This window comes from Squalius cephalus, assembly GCF_949319135.1.
Source record: "Squalius cephalus genome assembly, chromosome: 18".
NCBI lineage: Eukaryota > Metazoa > Chordata > Actinopteri > Cypriniformes > Leuciscidae > Squalius > Squalius cephalus.
In genome coordinates this window covers 19,940,776-19,957,511 of record NC_137139.1, presented here as the reverse complement: position 1 = coordinate 19,957,511, position 16,736 = coordinate 19,940,776, and the positions used below count along the sequence as shown (strand labels likewise).

Genomic DNA, 16,736 nt, shown 5'->3' with positions numbered 1-16,736 from the left:
ACTTTAATATTTATAGAGTTTATATATAGGTTAAAATGTAATTTTAACTTGAAAATATATAAAATCATAAATACATTAAAACAAATTTTTTTTTTAAGAGCGCGTAAACAAACCCAATAAAAACAAAATATAATTGCAGGCCATCCCTACACTGAAATAAACTTGCAATAGCAGTTTAACAGGGGCATACAGTAGTATCATTTCTGAAAAAATGCACGTATTCATTTTAAATAAACTTTCATATAAGCCCTGCAGACATGCTTGTACTGTACTAGGATGTGAATTTTCAGTGAATCGCCAGTAGATGGAAACAGCGAAACGGGTAAGGTTAAAATGTCTCTTCGTTGTATTTATCTCCGTGCCACATTTACAACAGCTTTCAACAGGTAAATTCTACTCACGACACTTAGTTATTACATTCTACAGTCTACATATCCAGTGTATGCATTAATGTCCAATGTTATTCTAAAGAAGTAGAGCAAATACCTCAGGGATATTCCTTTACTTATCATTAATATTTCAGAGACAAAATCTTGAATAATGGATCATGGTGACAGTAATTGCGCTTGATGTCATCTAAACATTGATTATGACCTCTGAACCTTTGCGGTGTTGACAAAGGAGATCATGGAAACGTTTCTTCCTAGTGCAGCCAGCGTAACCTGGTTTAGCCAGAACTAAACCAAAACAGCCATGACTCCACCCATAGTGAGCCAAATAATAAAACCGAATGTGGCCCATATGTGAACTTTATAGTTACATGCAATTCTTGTATGTTTGAGTTCTGTAAAGGGATGACGGCCCACATGTGACTGACAGACCAAAAGCCATTTACCACATAATGGTAACATACCACTCAAGACATAGCCTATAGTAGCATGACCTTATCATTCAAAATAAAGACTAACCTACTCTAGTAACCGGCTATTTTTAGACATTTATGCCTATTACTTAATAATATACTTATTATTAGTAAAAACTTTTAAAACAAAAACAGCATTTACCTGAAGCTAATTATAGTTTGCTTAGGCAAAGGCTGTTGTTGTAAAGCGAGAACAGAGAGGGAAATGAATTAAATAACGGAAATAACTGCATTTAATAGTTGCCAATAACATGTTTAGTAATCCACCAATAGGAATTCAAAGACTGCCACTAACTAACCTGCCGCATGACTACAGCAGGTACCAAATGTTAACCATAAGTTAACATATTCCATGGTGTGCCATAGCCAAGCCACATATGATCCTCAGTTGTATACACTCATTTGGGCCATATACCTCAATACAACTAGTGATCCAAAATCTACAACTAGTGAAAAAAAATCCCTTCAATTCGAAAGCCATATCATAATGACATAAAAAGTCAAAATTATGACTTTCTATGACATTTCTGTCACTTTTTAAGTCATAATTTCAACTTAGTATGTCATAAGGTCGACTTAAATATCATTACTATTCATTAATATGACTTACAGCGTGTTTTTTTGTTTCTTATGTGGCGGAAATAGGCTTCGGTGTGCTACATGTGTGTATGAACAGGCAGCAGTCTGCCCCCATTGAGAGGAGGCGAGTGATTTACAGCACAACACAAGGGACACGGATGGGAAAGGGGAGGGCATCTCGTATATGGGGGCAATTACAGTGACACTGGGGCGTTTACGGCTGATAAGGAACAGCGCTGTGGGGGTGAGCTCTTTTTCGCCCCTGACAACAGCTTTATAAAGAGTGATGGATTCTTGGTTGCTAATCCAGTGTCAGTCTTTCCTGTTCTGGAAATTGAAATGGGATGTGCCCATTAACTGGATACACAGAGGTGTAACTCAACCGTTTCTCGATTTTATGCTCCCTTCACGGTTTTGTTTTCCTTTACTACTAAAATAGAACATCATCTGAGGGAATCTTGCAACGTCGTGAAAGTTCACTGTCTTGGATGGTCTGGTGAATACCTATTAAAAATAACGAATCATCTATCAGTGCCTGCGCATGATATATTTGGTCTTTAAAAAAAAAAAAAGGAAAAGGAATGTACCAGTGTGGTGGCAGCACCGACGTCAGCGCCTTTTGTGTAAGTATACAGTATATCAGCCATATCAAGTGGGTTTAATTCTTACTGGATTTATGTAGCCCCATTTCCTAAGATTGCATCAGTGACATCTAGAATAAAATGTTATGACAAGCTTAATGCTAATCAGTCACACATCAGGTGTTCATCCTGCGGCACTTTAATTTGCATTTTATGCAAGTACTCTGCAGTACTGTTATAAAGATCTCTTTACATTACACGCTATCAGTATTTCACTTCACATTTTGGGTGTATAAATAGGCCTGTCAACAACTGCACCAAACTGCATATAGTTTTGCTCAGTTTGGGCTTCTGAATAAAATCAACGTGTTTTTTCACATGTAAGGCTTTACAATATTACAATAAATAAAACTTACGTTTCAAATATAGAAATCTTTTCAAGATTATATTTCAATTATTTATCTTAGTGTATCTAAGTTTGAATAGATAAAGCAACACCAAATCATTTAAACTCAAACAACAAATTCAATTTTAATAACAATGACTGAATTTGCTTTTTGTAAACTTGATTTTCTCAATTAAAATGTAGAGATCATCATTAGTTTCACTAAAAACAGCCCATGATCAAAACAAAAGTTTTAAAACAGATTATTGCATAAGTAAGACATACATACATAATACATACAACTGTGACCACACCTGACAGACTCCCATTGGTAACTCAGTTGCCTCGCCATGTTCAAATGATATTTAAATGTCAGAAAGCCTCAAATAATTTACTGCCATGTCTAACCACCAAAAACACTGATTTACATGGAGAGTTAGAGCATATCTAGCTAAAAATAAATCCAGATTGAATTTCTCTTATTCCATGAAATCCAGAATTTCTTGCATTTCCATTTTTCCATTTAGATTCTTTGCAATGTTTTCCCAGCCATGTGGATGCTCACAATACCTGCGATAATTAGCTAGTTGCTAATACAATTCAAGGACTATGACTAGACCTCATATCAAGAATCACACAAATGGACTAAATCAGGGGTTTTCGAACTGTGGTTCAGGGTAAGTGAGTGCTATTTGGAAAAGATAAAAACGAAATATTTAAGTATATATGGAGAGTTTAGATGCAAAAGCCTGAAATCTGAAATTTTCTTCTAGAATGATCATTTTTATCAAGCTCGTATAATTAAGTTCAGTAATTTCACTTAAATGACAATTACTAGGTCATTTTCATTGCTATTTAAGTGAAATTACTGAACTTAAATATACGAGCTTGTTAAAAATGATCATTCAAGAAGAAAATTTCAGATGGCACTTAGAGGCTTTTGCATCTGAACTCTTCATATGTTTCTATTTTAATTGCGACTGTCACCTTTATAGATTTATCTATTTTCTGTTATTTTCTCTTATATTAAAACTGCTTAATATGTTAAGCAAATAACTTTGGATTGAAAATATTATTCTTTAAAAAACAAATATTGGGTTGAATTTTTAATATATTTATGTAAGATGATAGCATAAATAAACAAGAATATAAATTTAAAGAAAGCAAATATGTTCCAGATAATATTTCAATCATATATTTGGGCAATAATGACAAAAATGAACTAATAATTTAATAATGCAAACAACATGTTGACTTCATGTTATCGGAGTTAAAACTACTGATATATTTCCCTGCTTTAATTCTAAAACATAAAACACTGTACAGGCTCATTAGGGGATAATGATTTTCTCTTTCTCACACACACATGCAGACATAACAGAAGCATAAGGAACTTATTATCAGAGCAGAAAACAGCACAATCACCCCCTTCATTCTCCTGGCTGTCCTCTGACCTGTTTAATTATGTCAACGCTGCTCATGCACCTGTGTGTCCCAGGCTATTACACCTCCCATCACTTAACGGCTATTAGTATCTCAGCATCCTGTTCTACATCCAGCCACTTTATTGCCTCACCCCACAGCCCAAAAAACCCCTAATGTTTGAGTCTCCCTCGAGCGAGACTGGCGCAATCGCGTACTTTAGGCGTTCAGCATTCAGCCATGATTGCTGTTTAACGCTCTTTGTTGAGGTGGGCTCGTAAAAACCAGGGTCAAGCAACAGAGGTGTGCTGTAGGCTTCCACCCCCCACCGGCTGTAATGAGACGCAGAGACTTTAATAAGATGGAGGATAGTGCACACATGCAGAAAGGACATTAGCACGCTGTTGTTAGACTACAATTCTCCCTCCCACCAATCACAGCGGAGGCTGATCTGCCTTCTCACAGCATCTATGATAGGACACATGCATTGCAGCTTGATGCATTTACACTCTCTTTGTGGCACCATTTTTGCATTTACATATTATTACAGTATTTACAACCCTTTTTATTATACTATCCTTCTATTTATTGTACATATTTACTTTGGATATGTAAACTGAGGGACTGATTTTTAATATCAGAAGTTTGATAGCAAAAATAGGTGCATCAACAGTCCACATGTATCACAACCCTGTCAAAGGGTTTCTATGAGAGAGCGAAACAAGAGAGAATGGGAAGGAGGAGCGAGAGGTGGATCATAGCGAATCCGTGGAGGCTTATTGGTGCATTGAAGTCACATGATAGCTTTAGGAATGCTAATTCATGCTGTATTTTTTCTCCTCTGTGCTTGGTGTAGTCTGTGCCTGTCGGATAGAGCAGACTTCAGACATGGTGTAGGATATCAGGAAAGGAACAAGCGATTGAAGTTGAGACAAGGCCTGTGCCGAGGGTAAGTACAGCTTGATTAAGATGTGCAGTTGTTTATTGCTTCATATGTGATTGTAAATGTCATTTAAGCAGGAAGCCTACTTATATTTCTATATGTCTCTTCAGGCTAAGAGTCTTATATCAACAGTATGTGTGGTCTGTATGTTAAATAGTGTGCATAAATGTGTGTATGCCTGTGCATGTACGTCTCGTCACAGTGAAAGCGGTTTACTTTGGAGAATTCCACCACATGTCTCCACTGCTTTCTGTGCGGTTACTAACATCAGAGAGATTGACAGATATTATGTGGGCTTGAGGAACTAAAGACCCTCTCTGGTAAAATAATGCTTCACCTAAAAATGAACATTCTTTCATCTTTTACTCACCCTCTTGTCATTACAAACCTTTCATAATTGTGTTGTTTTGTCCATTAAGGTGAAAGTCAATGGGGTCCAGGGTTGTTTTGGAACCCATTGACTTTCATTAAAACATTCTTCAAAATATCTTGAGTGCGAGTAATTTTTTGGGTGAATCATCCCTTTAATGAGTCAACCTGAATATATAATTCAGTATTATCAATGAGATAATAGTAGTTCAAGCCAAAGCTGAGTGATTTATGTGGACATGCACCACATCATTTGCGATGTTTTAATGATTATCGATGAGTTTGCTCAGTGTACGTGTACACAAGAAGCTTTTAGACCTCTCGCAAGACCAATAAGAGACAATACATTCCCGGACAGGGGAGTGTTGCGCTATAGTGGACTGACTGACTGACAGCTAGCGCTGATACAATTCATTTAACCTATCGCCTCTCAAATAACAAGACCATCTGCACTCTTTCGGTACATGCTAGTTTGACCCAACGCTCTGTAAACAAATCCAAGGCGGCGACGCTTGTGTGTAATCTCGCCAGTGTCATCTTATGAATTTGACACTGAACATCTGGACTCTTTTGATCTGGGTTGCTTTAAATGTGATATGTTTTATAGCATGTTGTTACATGATATGCCATGGTTTCTTATGCAATTGTGTTGTAGAGTGAAATAAGCAATAGTTTTTCGTTAACCATTTAAGTTCACGTTGTGTGTCTTGCAGTACTAAGGTACTTACAGTTTGTTGCAAATGAATCATGCAAAGCTTGTCGGTCTAAAACCGCCAATGGGCAGGTCACTTCTGTGCGGTAATTGGGGTAAGACCCTCATGTTTTACACTTGCCTTTCCTGTGTCATGGGCCTCACAATGAGCTTGAGTAGTTCACCCTCACCCTCAGGTCACTCTTATAATCAATCAAACAGGAGGGACACAACTTCGGTTCCCCTTAAAGCTCCAGGAAATGAGGGGCACATTGAGTAGCGCATAAGAGATAGAACTTAGCACACTCATGCAAGGTTTTTCCTTTATCATTCTCTCTCAAGGCCTGATATTTTCTGCAGAGGAAACAAAATGTTGCATTTATCGCCTAACAATCTTTGTTTCTAAGTGATTAGATACTTGTTGAGTGCTCACAGGTGGATTATAAATTTCATCATCAAGAAATGAACTAAAAATAAGTGCAACAACACAAAATCACCAACAAGTAAATGTAAGGACTATCTTTGACCATAAACTATTTTCAAAGTTGATTAAAGCAAAATAAGAACAAATGTTTGAAGACAACACACGGCCACTTATGGACAACATTTTTTTTGTGCAGAAAACTGGCAGAAGTGAATTAGTGATGCCATATTCTATTATTATAAGTTATTTTGGACTCTTTTCCACCTAAAAAGACATCTATAAATATGGACAGTCGCAGCAGTTTGCATTGATTTTTGGAATTATTTATATATTCAAAGTTGGCATTAAATGAAAATCTAATTTGTTAATGCATGTGAAACAGCAGATGTTACTGTGAACAATTCATGCATGTATATGTTTCTTTTTATTTTTTAAATGTTGACCTTGTAATTTTTAATCAATATCTCGATCTTTCGGTAATAATGATGGACTTTTATTAGTTGTTTCACTTAAACCCAGTCTTTAAAATCGGCTGCAAGCTCACATTCATTTTTGAGTGTAATGCCGATGTGTCAAAATCCAATCAACAACTGAGGGATTGAAACCAATTCCCCGCCTCCTTTTTTTTTTCTTCGATAATTGGATGCACATCACACAGTATGGAAGAAAATATCTGTTGCTACTTCCATTTCATTGTGACTTTAGTAGTTGAAATATTACTACAGATATTCTAGTGGAAAAGTCCAGTTGACAATGATTTTATAGTTGGCCAAATCCCTCATGCACAACCCACAGAGCACTAAACACAATTGCTTTCACTTTTATCAGGCAGGGGCCCATTTTAGGCCATATATCACATGCTGGTGATGGTTCTTTTGAGGGAGGAGGTCTGTGTTTGAGCACATGCAGCGACCCCTTGATCTCTAATGAGCTATACAGGACTCAATATGCAATATGCGTTATGTGGCATCTAATGGTGAGATCCATCTCCAGCGATGAAAGCGGTGAGAACCAGTAACAGATGACCCAAGATGTTTTCATACAGCGCTGTCCGAGCCCTCATGAAGATGAGACGCAGACCCAGCGAACGAACGCGTTCACCTCACTGCTCACCATGACATTCTTCTGTCATGCCTGATGATGCTCTCGTGTGACGCACCCATTAACACAAACTCAAAACAGACCGTATTTCAGGGCTCTCTCTTTCATTTCTGACAGTTTCTGATACTTATCTGAAGATTAGATATGTGCACAGCTTTTCTCTCCTGTCTTTCCTGAAGAATGACAAGTTTTGTCCTCAGAGAAATATTTGCAGAATGGGTTTATGCTTGCGATGCACAGGTTCAAGAGTCAAAAACCGCCGAAAGTGATTAATCAAACTGAGTGCTGTATCAGTCCTTGAGTTCAATAGGTCATTACTACTAAATTTGCAACAACAAGCAGTTGACGATGCCCTGATTTTGTTCATTAATGCCATAATATAACACAATATAAGTAATATAACACAAAGTACAGTGCAACTTATTAAATAATTTAAAAAATGAAAATATAAATAGTTTTGATTTAAGATATTAATATGAATCTATTTTTGATCCACTAACTAAGGGGGTGTTTACACAACTAAAAACGGAAGTCTTTTTATGCGTTTTGGCCATTCATTTACACGACAATGGCGTTTTGGGTGCCCTGCAAACTTGCAAAAAATGCAAACTTTTGAAAACGGGTTTCAAAGTGCACGTTTTTGAAAACAGTGTCTGTGTAAACAGCAAAAATGCGAATGTCTGAAGCGATGATGTCATGCACATGCGTATTACGTGTTCAGTCTGTAGTGTTTCATCGCCATCTAATGGCCAGGCAGCAGAATACAACGTTTTTAGTCGTTTTTGCAGATCCGTGTGAATGGGGATTGTTTTGACTTTGGTGTCGTCTGTACGCAGAAAACTCAAAGGAAAAACTTCTCAGTTTTAAGCATATCGTTTTTGTGTAAACGTACCCTAAAATAGTTCCAAATAAAGTAAAAGAAGGATCATTCTCTGCTTGTTATCGAGCAATACACAGTAGCCATGTTTAATTTCTGAATGAATCGATGTGTTTGAAGGAATCGGTTGAGTGAATGATGCAATGACTCACTCATAACGACAGTCACTTGTTTAGATCCTGAATGAACAAGTCTGTTTGAACGAATCAGTTGAATGAATGATTCAATTTCTCATTCATAAAGAACACCTACTGTTGTAACAACGTAATTGCTGAAAAATGCCGCAGCCCAATCCAATTCAAGAACCGGAACTAACGGTTATATAACAAGTATACAATGTGCACAGGTCTCACTTTCCTCGCAGACAGATTTTTTTGTAAAGTAGTAAAGCAGACCAGTGTTTGAATGAGAATGTGTGAAAGCTGCTGACAGCCTGTAGTAACTGTTTGAGAGTGTATGAAGTGAGTGCAGACAATCTCTCTCTCTCTCTCTCTCTCTCTCTCTCTCTCTCTCTCTCTCTTTCTCTCTCTCTCTCTCTCTCTCTCTCTTTCTCTTTCTCTTTCTCTTTCTCTTTCTCTCTCTCTCTCTCTCTCTCTCTCTCTCTCTCTCTCTCTCTTTCTCTTTCTCTCTCTCTCTCTCTCTCTCTCTCTCTCTCTCTCTCTCTCTCTCTTTCTCTCTCTCTCTCTCTCTGTGCCGATGAAAGTGGTTTTTGCCTACCTCCCTCTCACTCAGCAGCCGACAGCTACACAGCTGCTTGACATAAATCTCCTTTTTCTTTCTTTTTTAAAGCTTAGGGCATTAATGATTTGGTTCCTCAACATCAAGGGTCTGATATTTGGCACATATTCTAACCTGTTTAACTTAATTGGCTGATATTGGTAATGTTATATATGTTAAAGCGTTCATATTTAAATATTTAGCTTCCGTATGTAAAGACCTTGGAATTTCCCTAAAATGCGGTCACATTTCCTGTTTTGCATATCTAAGATATAATGTATGTACAGTCATTTGGTCAGTATTGCAAAATAAGATCTCAACACTGATCCCATCTAATCTACAGCTACTTACCAAATAAATACAAAAATGAACATAAAATACTGATTTGATTTTAAATAATTTAAAAACATTTTTGGGACAACAATCACGTAGAATGTAGTCGTCATTTTATATATATATATATAAATTGATGATGAATGCTGTGACTGACTAATCAGAATCAAGTATTCCAGAGAGAAATAAACATTAAAGATGAAAGTATTTTACAACATTATAACAAAAATGCAAAAAATTATAATAATATAAATATACATATTATAATAAATCATATAACAGAAAATAATAATTTGCTAGAATAACATTTTCTGATCGGGTGCAAAAAATCAGAGGAATCTTTAAAAGGGGTGTTCAATAAGGAATGCCATATTATTCATTTTTCTATGAATGTTAAATCTTAGACACACAAAAGAGGAAAACTCTAAAGTGGCACATTTGTCAATCAAGTGTCTTTTAATTAAAACTGACATTGTCAGTTCTTATCAGATTTGGAGGTTTTAACACTCAAGGTCTTATGGATTTTTTGTTACATCACTTGATATTATTTGACAAATTATAGCGACAGATACATGAAAGCTTCATAGTTCTGAGGTTTTCAATATTTACAGTCACTTTTCATTTCTTGTGTTACACTTTCCACCTTAGGACTGAAATAAATCAAAGATCACAGAGGCAGTTTAAATCCGTGGGCTTATATTACATGCAGGATCTGTCATCGCTTCCTCCCTGTTTGCTAAGTACTATCTGACAGCTTTTCGCTTAAGGACAGGTGGTTGTGTTTCACAAGAACAAGGTTTGCTCAGGTGTTTTAGCTATGTGTTCAGCTGACAACTACCAGTCACCATTTGCTATGAAACAACATCTACTAAAACTATTTTGTCTTAAGTTGTTTCAAATATGGGAAAACTAATGTTACAAAACTGCTAATTTTTATGCAAAATATATTTTAAAAATGGCTGATTATTTCTACATTTGATCAGCACAACAGCAGCATTGGCTCAGCCAATGGCATGAGTGTGTGGCGGGGCTATCTGTTTGTTTGGCCAATAGAGTGCAACAGTGACCCAATAAATCTTTTAGCAGCCTTTGTTCCGAAAGTATTTTTCTCATTAATGTTTCCCATACGGATATTTTTTAAAAGTGTTCAAGCCTTGTTTGTTAAAAAGTTATGAGCTTTGAACCAAACTGACCAGCTATGAGGTGAATCACCATATTACAACTTTTGATTTAAAGAAAGAAAATGAATAAATTGGACAAAAAGACAAAGGTACAAGACTGTGTACTTAATGGCTTTGATGAGGGAAAGAACTACAATCCCATAAAGCATTGTGAATGACATAATCAACTGGAAAAACTACATAAATATAAAAAAGATTTATTTAAAGCTACACTGTGTAGGATTTTCTCCCATTTAGCGGTGAAATTGTTTATGACTACCAACTGAATATTACTTTCTAGCCCCTCCCATTCCGAGGGCGTTTTAACTCCTACGGTGGCCGTATTATTTCAAATCTGCCGGCAGTCGCGAGTAATCTCCCCCTCGCATTCGTCACGGTGCCACTGAGTGTAAAAACGCGAAAGGCGAAGCTTGAATTTCCAGGTATGTCCCTCTTTGGCTAATGTATTTTCAAGATGGAGGCACAACATGGCTTCCGCCATTCGAGCGACTCGCTCGTATGTATTCTAAATGGCAGATTCTACGCTTACGAGAATACTTGATTAGTTGGTAGAAGTAATTACACATTAATGAGCACATATTTTGAAAGAACGTACTGGTTACTTTCGTAACCTCGGTTCCCTTAGAGATAAGGGAACGAGTACTGCGTTGCAAACGCTTATGGGGAAAACTCCTTTTCTCGAGAATATTGAAGCCTTTATTTTAAAACGCATTTGCTACAGCACAGGCGAGAGCATCAGACCCACGTGAGTGAGCTGATAGGCTGTGCTGTGGGCAACTGCACGAACCAATGGCGGATAGACAGAAGCGCGCGAGCCAATCAGGGCGCTTGGCGCTCTGTCACTGTCAAGCGCGCGAAACTACACGTGACCATAACATATAAATACAGATAGAATCCGCCATTTGACAGGTATAATCGACTGAAGCGACAAACCTGCCATAAGAAAAATAGCACGGCAAGGCAACGCAGTACTCGTTCCCTTATCTCTAAGGGAACCGAGGTTACGAAAGTAACCAGTACGTTCCCTTACGAGAACGTTCTCTCGTACTGCGTTGCAAACGCTTATGGGAACGTTTCCATTTAAAACGCCGTGCTATTAATCTTTTGGCCGCTCTGACTCACCAGAGTTCCGGGAAGTACAGAATAGCCAGGATAAAAAGAGACCGAACATCGGGCCCATCAATTATCCGTAATAAAGACTGGCCAGAGCCAGTCATTTAACCCACAAGGTGATAGCCGTGTGTTTAATATCAAACTAGTCTGGGTCCGCAGAGCCAGAGTCTAGACTGAAAAGACTGTAACTGCAAAGCAGGGACATTAAAGTTATAATTCATCGGATCTGGCCAAAGCCAGTCACTTAGTCCACAAGGTGAAAACCGTGTGTTCAATATCAACTAGACTGGGTCACAGAGCCAGTGTCTAGACAGAAGAACTGTAGCTACAAAGCAAGGGCATTAAAGCTATAATTCAACAATGTGGACGGAGCGGATATCCGGCCGCCGCACATATGCTATAGATGGGAATACCCAAGTGACCATGGTTCAAAACTAGTCTGGATCCACAGAGCCAGAGTCTAGACAGAAAGAACGCATGTCTGCAGAGCAGGGACATCCAGATTATAGAATCTCACAAATGTGGACGGAGCGGACCAGCCGGCCGCCGCACAAATGTCTTCAATGGGAATACCACTTGACCAAGCCCACGAAGAGGCAACACCTCTCGTGGAATGAGCTCTAACACCTATGGGACAAGAGAGGCCCAGTGAGGTGTAAGCCAGGGCAATGGCGTCAACTATCCATCTGGACAGTGTGGTTTTAGTGACCGGGAGGCCCTTGGATCGGCCCCCGAAACACACAAAGAGCTGTTCAGACTGTCTGAAAGAGGCTGAACGCTCCAGATAAATTCTCAAAGCTCTGACTGGGCAAAGCATGAGAGAATCGCTATCCTCCTCGGAGGAGGGGAGAGCTGACAGAGAAATAACCTGGGCTCTGAACGGAGTTGAGAGCACCTTAGGAACATATCCATGTCTTGGCCTAAGAATGACCTTGGAGTCATTAGGACCAAACTCCAGACAGGAAGCGCTGGTAGACAGCGCCTGTAAATCCCCTATTCTCTTTACTGACGCCAGTGCTAGAAGCAGGGCGGTTTTCAGAGAGAGAGACTTAGGATCAGCTGACTGAAGTGGTTCAAAGGGAGGTCCCTTAAGAGCCCGCAGGACCAAGGAGAGGTCCCAGGCCGGAACAGACGGTGGCCGAGGCGGGTTAAGCCTCCTGGCGCCCCTGAGGAAGCGAACTATAAGGTCGCTTTTTCCTAAGGAGGCCCCGGCTTCCAATACGTGAAAAGCAGCAATGGCTGCCACGTACACTTTGAGAGTGGAGGGGGAGCGACCCGCGTCCAACATCTCCTGTAGAAAAGACAGTACTCTTGGTACTTCACAAGTGTATGGGTCGAGGTCTCGAGCTAAACACCAGCTGGAAAACACTGACCATTTACTGAGATAGAGGCGTCTGGTAGACGGAGCTCTAGCTTCCTTTATAGTATTCAGGACGCCCTCTGGGAGGTTCTGGGGTACCCGTTGAGTGGCCATACATGTAGGGCCCATAAGTCGGGACGGGGATGCCAGATTGTCCTGTTGGCCTGAGTCAGGAGGTCGCGCCTCACTGGGATTGGCCACGGGTCTGCTACAGACAGCTGCATCAACTCTGGGAACCAAACCTGGGTCCGCCAGAGAGGAGCTACTAATAGCACTGCGCTTTTCGTGTTCCTGATCCGTTCGATGACCTGAGGGAGCATCGAGACCGGGGGGAACGCATAGAGAGGAAGGTTGGGCCAGTCGTGGGCCAACGCATCCCTGCTCTTTGAGAAAAAGATTGGGCATTGACAGTTGTCTTCTGAGGCGAAAAGATCTACTTCTGCCTTCCCGAAGACCTCCCAGAGTAGGAGAACTGTCTGAGGGTGGAGAGACCATTCCTCTGGGGGAACTCTGCCCCGAGAGAGCATGTCTGCTCCTGTATTCAACGTGCCTGGCACGTGAGCTGCCCTGAGCGAGCGCAGATTGGTGTGAGCCCATAGCAAGAGCTGTGAGGCTATGGCAAACAGGTTGCGGGACCTGAGGCCGCCCTGGCGATTTATGTAAGAGACCCCCGACATGTTGTCCGTCCGTACCAACACGTGGTGTCCCGCCAGGTATGGGAGGAATGTTTTTAGGGCTAGAAAAACTGCTCTCATTTCGAGGCAGTTTATGTGTAGGCGTTTCTCCGAGCTCGACCAGAGGCCGGAGGCAGGCCTGCCCTCGTACAGAGCTCCCCAACCGGAGTTGGAGGCGTCTGTTGAAATCATCCTCCTCTCTGAAACTACCCCCATGCTTACGCCCTGCTGGTACCAGCTGGCGTTTTTCCAAGGGGCCAGGGCTTGAACACAGCGCTGGTCCACCTTGATAATCAAGTGGCCTGAATGCCAGGCGTGGGGTGGCACCAGAGGAGCCAGCCACAGCTGAAGAGGACGCATACGCAGTAGGCCTAGTTGGAGTACTGATGATGCAGAGGCCATCAGGCCAAGGATCCTCTGAAACGTTCTGAGGGGTACAAGAGAGCCCTCTATGAACGATGCCGTGAGCTGCTGAATCGTTAGAGCACGGGCCGGTGTGGGCCATGCTCTCATAAGTACGGAGTCGAGAACTGTTCCCAGGAACGTGATACGTTGGCTGGGCAACAGAACACTCTTTGCAACATTGACCCTGAGCCCTAGACATTCTAGATGGCTGAGGAGCCAGGCTTTGTGAGTATGTGACTCCGCCTCTGACTGGGTCAGTATGAGCCAGTCGTCGAGGTAGTTTAGGATGCGCATTCCCCGCTGTCTCAGGGGGGAGAGAGCTGCATCCATGCACTTCGTGAATGTACGAGGCGCTAGTGCCAGTCCAAATGGAAGAACTGTGTACTGGTATGTCTGCCCCTCGAAGGCGAATCTCAAGAATGGCCTGTGGTGGGGGTTCACTTGAATGTGAAAGTAAGCGTCTTTCAGATCTACTGAGAAAAACCAGTCGCCTGGGCGAATCTGCGCCAGGATATGTCTGGTCGTGAGCATTCTGAACGGCCGTGACATGAGAGCCTTGTTCAGATGTCTGAGATCTAAAATGGGTCTCAGGCCGCCGTCTTTCTTTGGAACAAGAAAGTATCGGCTGTAAAAACCTGACTCGCTCAGAGAAGGGGGGATCTTCTCGATGGCCCCTTTCGCCAGCAGACTTAACACTTCGGTGCGGAGGACATGACTCAATGTGCCCCTTACCGTGGTTTGTATAACCGCGCGAAAACGCGGTGGTCTGCGGGCGAACTGAAGCGAGTAACCATGCTTTATGATGTTCATCACCCATACTGAAACTCCGGGGATAGCTTGCCAAGCTAGAGCCCGCAGAGCTAGAGGCATTATCATATCTGGAACACCCAGAGTGGGGGGCTCGGACTGACATGTATGCATGTGAGAAATTATGCTCGATTTGTGCTTTGTGTGGGTCGCTGTTAAAACAGCGTTTGTTTGCAGGGGTGCGTGACATGTGACGGGCCCATGAACTGCATTTAGAACTGCTGCAGCCGCCTGAACTGAAGAGGGAGCCGTGAGCAGTAGTCGAGCGATTTTTGGGGCTGGTCCGGCCGCAGCGGGACAGTGACCCCTCTTTGTGCCGGTTAGGACGGCTTCTTGGGCTCGTGATCGAGCGTCAGCTTCGGCCGCGGGCCCTGGCGCTTAGGGAACGGGAACCGTTTCGCTGGCTTCATGTGCTTACTGGTCTCAGCCGCTGGGCGGGGCTGGAGGACCTGGGACACCACTTTCTCAGGTCGCGGCGTGCTCTTGGGGCGCCGTTGGACTGAGCTGGAGCGCTTTGGTAGAAAGTGTCTCATGGCGCTGGAAGCCTTCTGAGCTTCAGTGAAGCGATCGGCGAAGCCGCTGACAGATGGGCCGAAGAGACCTGAGGCTGTGACGGGCGAGTCGAGGAAGGCAGTTTTATCCGCGTCCCTGATCTCGGTTAAGTTTAGCCAGAGGTGGCGCTCCATTACCACTAGGCTGGCCATATTGCGGCCCAGGGCTTGAGCGGTGGTCTTCGTGGCCCTCAGTGCCAGATCCGTGGCACTCCTGAGGTCTTTAAATGTGTCTGGGTCCGGGCCTGACTCATCCATGGAACGGAGAAGTTTGGCCTGGAAGGCTTGAAGCGTCGCCATGGCGTGAAGTGCAGAGGCGGCTTGGCCGGCGGCAGCGTATGCGCGGCTGGCAATGGCCGAAGTAGTTCTGCACGGCTTAGAAGGGTGCACCGTCTTAGACCTCCAACTACCTGCAGTGGGGGGGCATAAGTGTGCAGCGACCGCTTCCTCCAGTGGGGGGAGAGACACATATCCTTTCTCTTCAGCGCCGTCAACAGTGGAGAGCGTAGAAGAGGCAGATGAGCGCGTTCGCGCTGAAAAGGGCGCGCGCCAGCATTTTGTGAGCTCTTCGTGAACCTCAGGCATAAATGGAGCGGCGCGCTGACGAGGGGCCTGCTGGCGCCCCGGCAGGTACCATTCATCGAGGCGGCTTCTGGCGGGCTCAGCTGGAGAAAGCCAATCGAGTCCCAACTCGTCAACAGCGCGAGACATGACACGGAGAAGTTCGGCGTCAATGCTCGCTCGAGTATCAGAAAACTCTAGCTGAGAGGGGGGGGCGGGGTCCGCGGAGCCCGACCAATCCTCGCTCTCAGATGCCGCCATAGAAAGTGCGTCATCGACGTCATCCGGAGATGCGCCGAAAGAGACGAGTCCAGCCGCTTCAGACGAGGGGCGCTGCTCGCTCCGAGAGAACAGGACAGGCGAAGAAGGCGTGGGCGAGGCACGAGGAGAAAGGCCCGGCGTGCACTCGCTAAACTCACCGCGCTCAGGACGCCTCTGATCGCGCCGCTTCTTCCTACGGGGCTCGTGGGGCGCCGAAGACGGAAGGTGGGCGGAATCGGTCACCGTCGAAGACAGCCTTGAACGGAGAACGGAGACAGGCATCCCGTCGCAGAATTGGCAGCCGCCTTTCATGAGCGCTGCCTCGGCGTGCTCAGGGCCGAGGCAGGCCGCACACTGGGTGTGTCCGTCGGATGCATGCAGGGAGACCCCGCAGCTCTCACAGATGGAGAGAGGCATTATGCCGCGCTGTGAAAACAGCGGTTTGCTCTTTTAGATAAATATGCAATGAAAAGGATATAATTTTTCGTCGGATGCCACAGGGAAACGCTCAGCTGGCGAGATGCCGGGATGCGAAGCTG

The 16,736-nt window shown here is 42.9% G+C and overlaps 1 protein-coding gene across 4 annotated transcripts in view; it reads left to right on the top strand.

Annotated features, from left to right (window-relative positions):
• The first annotated feature begins 4,685 nt into the window (after positions 1-4,685).
• phc2a (polyhomeotic homolog 2a) overlaps positions 4,686-16,736 on the top strand; it is a 47,251-nt gene continuing 35,200 nt past the window's right edge. For all 4 annotated transcript variants that reach the window (XM_079849262.1, XM_079849260.1, XM_079849261.1 and 1 more), the window contains exon 1: positions 4,686-4,778. The gene's annotated coding sequence lies outside the window, so the exon portion shown is untranslated. The remainder of the gene's footprint in view (positions 4,779-16,736) is intronic.